This window comes from Pteropus vampyrus, unplaced genomic scaffold (genome assembly GCF_000151845.1).
Source record: "Pteropus vampyrus isolate Shadow unplaced genomic scaffold, Pvam_2.0 Scaffold4, whole genome shotgun sequence".
Lineage (NCBI taxonomy): Eukaryota > Metazoa > Chordata > Mammalia > Chiroptera > Pteropodidae > Pteropus > Pteropus vampyrus.
Genome location: NW_011888785.1, coordinates 6,655,950 through 6,661,936, shown reverse-complemented (window position 1 = coordinate 6,661,936; position 5,987 = coordinate 6,655,950).

The window sequence follows — 5,987 nt, the reverse complement described above, 5'->3', positions numbered from 1 at the left end:
TATTTGCTGTTTCTCCAACAGGTCTCTTATATGCAGATATTTACAAATAATTGTTTGTCAGAAACAGTTTTTGCCATTTTCTCAAACTCCTAAACTTTCTTTATGTTGTTATTTTGACATCACTTCCTACAAGAAGCCTCCCTGGCCCTCTGTTTACGGTCTAGCTTCTTCTTCCTTTTCTAATTACCAGCCTGTCTTCCCTTTATAGGTATTAAGATCAGGCCTAGTTTCTTGTCCATTGCTGTATCCCCAGCTCTCAGCACAGTTCTTAAACTAAAAAATCTGAATAAATAATCTTGGAAAAAAATACAGAACATTCTAGAGCTTCTTTATCTACAAATTCACTGTACCAACATTTTACCAACAAGTTCATTCTATACTTTTAAAGAGATGATATTTATAAATTAGATATTTAATGCAGTGCTTCACATATCTAGATAGTATATAGCTATTTCTTTTCTTCCTTTAAAATTGAAATAATTCTGTCAATTCCAATTATGTAGCTAAAATCCATCTAATATATCAGTGATAGAATTGTTCTTGCAGATCAGAGTTCTACAAATTACAGGCAGAGATACAGGACAAAGTGAGTACACTGCCTAATTTTAATTTTATATTTTTTAAACGGTTGCGTATTAAATAATTACATTTTTAGCTATAAAATAGCCTTGATGTTGTCTCTTGTCTCCCGAAGCCTAAAATATTTGCTGTTTGGTCTTTTAAGGAAAAAGTTTGCTGACTCTTTTCTAGAGTATTCCATAATTAGTTTATATGTGATTGAAAATTGGAATTCAGCACCATTTAGAGGATTTGGCATGATGACTGCTAAAGTCCCTTTTATCTTTTAGTTTATGATTTGTAAATTCACGTTAACTTATATTGAAAGTTGTTTTAAATCAAATTATTTAAAGGATAAGGAATTAGTCATTGTGCTCTGAGGCGATGGTTCTCAACATTTCTATATCATGGATCTTTTTGAAAATATGGAATTTCTTTTTAGATGAAGGCATGTATGCAAACACTTTGAAATTTTTATAGACTTCCAACAGAATCTAGCCTCTCTACTTCCTATCTCTGAACTATGTAAAAATTCATGGACCACAGTTTTAAAATTTCTACTCTGTTTCTATTGTCGAAAATTTAGTTGCTTACTAAGAGTGATAATGAATGCAAAATCATAAAGACAGAGTTTTTTTTATTTGCATTATCTGTCTATACTTTTAGAGAGAGGAATTGAGCTGGCCTCAATAAGAAATTGGTAGATAGACATTATGGACTCCAAAGTTAATTTTAGATGCTCTTCTTCCTTCAATGGCAAGATATTTTAAAAAGTAAATTATAAATAATGGATATATAGGAAACTATATTATAATTCTCCAATTGGATTGCCATCTCTCATTTTTCATGTGAATATTGAGGAAACGAAATATTCATGTCAAAGTAAAACTCTTGATAAAGCTTTCAGGAATTTACTTGATGTACTCCAACCTCTTAGGTTTGGCTCCTTGCTCTGAAGCTGAAAATAGCTAACAAATGGCTTTCTAGCACTGCCTGAGTTTTATTGTATTTCTGTTCTGTTCATTGACATGCATGATATAGAGAGATGACTTCATGTCTATTGAATTGTTCTCTCATTAAAAAACTTATTTAAAGATTTTTCAAGTCTGAGATACTTTTGTTTCATCTAATCCACAGTCTAGATATTGTAGGGTTAAAAATACAAATTAATTTTTTTTCAAAAAGGAAAGTAATAAAAAAGGCAAAATATCTAGAATAAATGTTCAAAGTTTAAAACACAGACATATTTTGAAGCACAGCAATATGTCTAAGTATGTCTGTACGCACCCTGGTAGAATTACATGCATGTTTCCCAATATTAGAATTAGTTTAACATCAACTTGAAGAAACTGTGGTATTTCCAGAGGAATATTCCAAAACAAAATTTTCATTGACTTCTCCTTGACCTGTGGGAGAACTCAGGAAAATGGATTTTAGATAAAATGAATTTTCTAGATATAAGAAGAGCTCTGTATTTTGCACTGGCTTCGATAAATTTCAAAATTTGGGAAAATCGAGAATGTCCTTGAGGCACAAAGAAGGCTAATGAACATCACACATGGCTGCAGTCAGATCAGAAGGCTTCAGAAGAGCACAAGATTGTGTTCCTGTTGGACTGGTCACTTGCTCCCTGTCCCAACACAATTTAAAGTTATAAGATAGCCTTTGCAATTCAACACATATTCACTTGAGTAAACTTTTGGTGAAGTATTGTTGAGTCAGTGGGAGGTGTAAAGATAAAGCTATAAGACTTTGTCTTCAAATTGTTAACCATGCAGAGGGTGAGAGAGAGGATGCACATGAATAAGTCAAAGAGAATGTATATAGAATTTCTAAAATTGAAAACAGCAATCTGCCTCAAATCATAGTAGCAAATATATCCCCAAAGGAAAAAAAAGGTATCTTCCAGAAGAATTTTTATTGCACTCTGACCATTTATTCTTCAGTGACTCCACACCAGTGTGTCCATTATATTTAGGATCCCTTATTTTTACCCCAGAAGCTATCTAGCTTATAGTAAAGTCAGTTTTTCAGTATTTTAATTCTCCAGTATACAATGCCAATTTAGAATCCCTGATTTAAAAAGTAGCTTCTTCTTAAGGTTTCAGAGACAAATTGAGTGTTATAGTAACTTTGTTCTCTTCTCCCACTTCACAATAGTTACAATGCAAGAAAACTCAAATCTGACTGAGGATTGGCCCAATGTAAATGAGACGTTCACAAATAAAATTTAAATATTATCCTGAAGTGAGAAAAGACAGCGACTGAAAATAGAGACAGACTAATTTACCAATTTCTCTCACTAAATAGATTTTCATAAGTATAACATTCAGTGTTTAAGAATAGATTAAATAATTTTCACTACCTTAAATGTAATGAGGTAGGAAAATATCTGATATATTATTGAAATATATGTGGAGGCCTCAAAAAACTAAGAATTGATCTATCATATGATCCAGCAATCCTTCTACTAGGTATTTACCCCAAAGACTTGAAAACATTCAAAAAGATATTTGCACACCATTGTTCATAGCAGCATTATTCATAGTGGCCAGGACATGGAAGCAACCGAAGTGTCCTACGATAGACGACTGGCTAAAGAAGCTGTGTTACAAAATACAATGGAATATTACTCAGCCATAAAAAGAGATGAAATACTGCCATTTGTGACAACATGGATGGACCTTGAGATAATCATGCTAAGCAAAATAAACCAGACAGAGAAAGCTGAAAACCATATGATATCACTTATATGTGGGATATAAACCTAAAAGCAACAAACAAACAGGACGAACAGAGACTCATAGACATGGATAATAAACTAGTGGTTATCAGGGGGTAGGGTGTGAGAGGGGAGTTAGATGGAATATAAGAGGTCAAATATGTGACAAAAAAAAGAAATCTAACTATGGGTGGTGAACACTCAATACAATATACATATGCCTTACTGTTAAATTGTACACACGAAACTTACTGGATTTTGTTAACCGTCACCATAATAAAAATATATACTTTTTTTTAAAAGAAAGATATATATCAAAATTTAAAAATTCTTGAAACTGGAAAATAAAAAATAATTTATCTGGAAATTAATTTATCCAGAACTCTTATAATTCATGTGTCTCTAAGGGTGATGTCAGTATACTAAGGAAACATATATTAGAAAGCATGATTTAAAAGAATATACACACCTCGTTTGATACATTATTTGATGTAATCCAGTAGATAGTGGGAGTTTGATTTACTGATGTACTTGCTCTTGAAACCTAAAAGAAATGTTAATATTTTAAAAATCAGATCCTGTTTAGTACAGCTTAAAAAAAAAGGGAACTATTAAATCTTTGTCTCTAAACTTCAGTGTCTTTAATATAAACAGTAATGGTTATATTCCTAACCTATATCTTATTTTAAAATGAAGAACTGTTTTTATATTTATTTCAGAAACTCATGTTGAAAAGTAAAGTGGCCTTTTGAACATCAAAGAACATTGTGTGAAGAGACACATTCCACACTTTAGGTATCTTTAAAGTATTCTCTTTATAAAAAGAGTTTCATGATTTTTGACATTTGCTAAGTTTGTACCTCTAGCTGTACATGAAAAGTTGACATTAGGCTCGAATATGCTCGATTTCTTCCCACTATTATTTCAATACAGTTGCCATTTTTGTAATTTATAATGTGATTCATAAGTATATAGAACGCTTACTCTATAATGTTTAGAAAATAAAAAAAATATTAAATAGCAAATGTACATGCAAATATATACCAATCACTTTATTCTTTAGAATCACTACAATCTTAAATGCCACTGATATTTAGTAAATATACTAACAAATAAAATTTACATATTATTTAAAAAAGTATTTTACCTTCACTTACATCTCTTAAAGCACAGCCTTTTTCATTGATTTATGCATTTATCCTGTGATAAAGGTGTGTGTGGTAGGACACATGATAAACTCTAGGTAGATATGAAACATGATTCTTAAGTATAATACTATTTGAAAATATTCAATGTATCTTTATGTTTTTGGTGGGGGGTATATTTGAATAATCTTAATGGCATATAATTTAATTATTAGTTTTATGTGAAAGTAAGCATATGTTTCAAAGCTTGTTAAATTTCCTTAAATTCTTATATCCACCATTCTACTGCCCCCATCTTCCCTGTCATTCTCAGCAGATAATCTTTACTAGAAAGCAGTTCAGTAATTTCTTATAAAGATAAACACACACTATATAACCCAGCAATCCTATTGGAATTTTACCATGGAGGAATGAAAACTTAAGTTCGAACAACAAAAATTCCATGAATGTTTATTGTAGTTTTATTTGTAATAGACAAAACATGGAAATAGCCCATACTTTCTTCAGTGGGTGAATGAATAAAATTATGGTTTATTCATACAGTGGCCTACTACTCAGCAGTAAAAAGGAACAAAATATTAATAAACACAACAACTTGGATGGATCGCAAAGGCATTGTGTTGAAATAAGAAAATCTCAAAAGGTTGCATATTGTATGATTCCATTTTATATAACATTCTTGATAAGACAAAATTATGGTAATAGAGATAAGAGTGTTGATTGCCAGGGGTTGGGATGAGGAGAGGAGTTTGTGACCATGACAATATAGCCTGAGGGAGTTTCTTTGGGGTGATGGCTCAGTTTTGTTTCCCAGTTTGTGGCAGTGTTTATATTAATCTATCCATGTGATAAAATTTGAATGAACTGTACAACATTTGAAATATGAATAACCTGTAGTTTAGTTAATAGTATCATACCAATGCCAGTCTCCTCTTTTTAATAATTGTGCCTTGGTTATGTGAGATCTTATCCTTGGGAAAAGCTAGGTGAATGATACATAGGAATGCATAGGAATGCTATTATTTTTTGCAATTGTTCTGTGAAACTACAATTATTTAAAAAAAAAAAACAATTTTAATTAGAAGCATTCATAGCATTCTCTCAATATCTCACTACCCAAAATAATACAAGTCTTCAGACACCTGCACGTATTACTGTTTTCTTTCTATCCTGTTATAACAGAGGAGCACCCCTCCTCTCATCTAAGACCAGGCTCTTCAAACCGGCTTTGCATCCCATCTCTTCACAACTTATCTGCAATCTATCCTATTTCCTATTATGTATGTATTTCCTCTCATCTAGATCCTTCCAGTGAGTTTGTAAACTTGCTCAGAATATCTACCAATCTACCATTAAAATAAAAAAAAAGCTACTTCCTTTATTTGACTTCACATCTCTTTTGCAGCTACATGCTCAGTTTTCTGCTTATTATCAAAGCCAAACTTCCCAATTATGCGTACATGTGTATAACTCACATGATCTCCCTCCTTCCCTACTATTTTTACTTCAGTCTACACCAGTGCTCATCACAGAGGGAGTTCAACGATCTTGGAAGGAGGGGC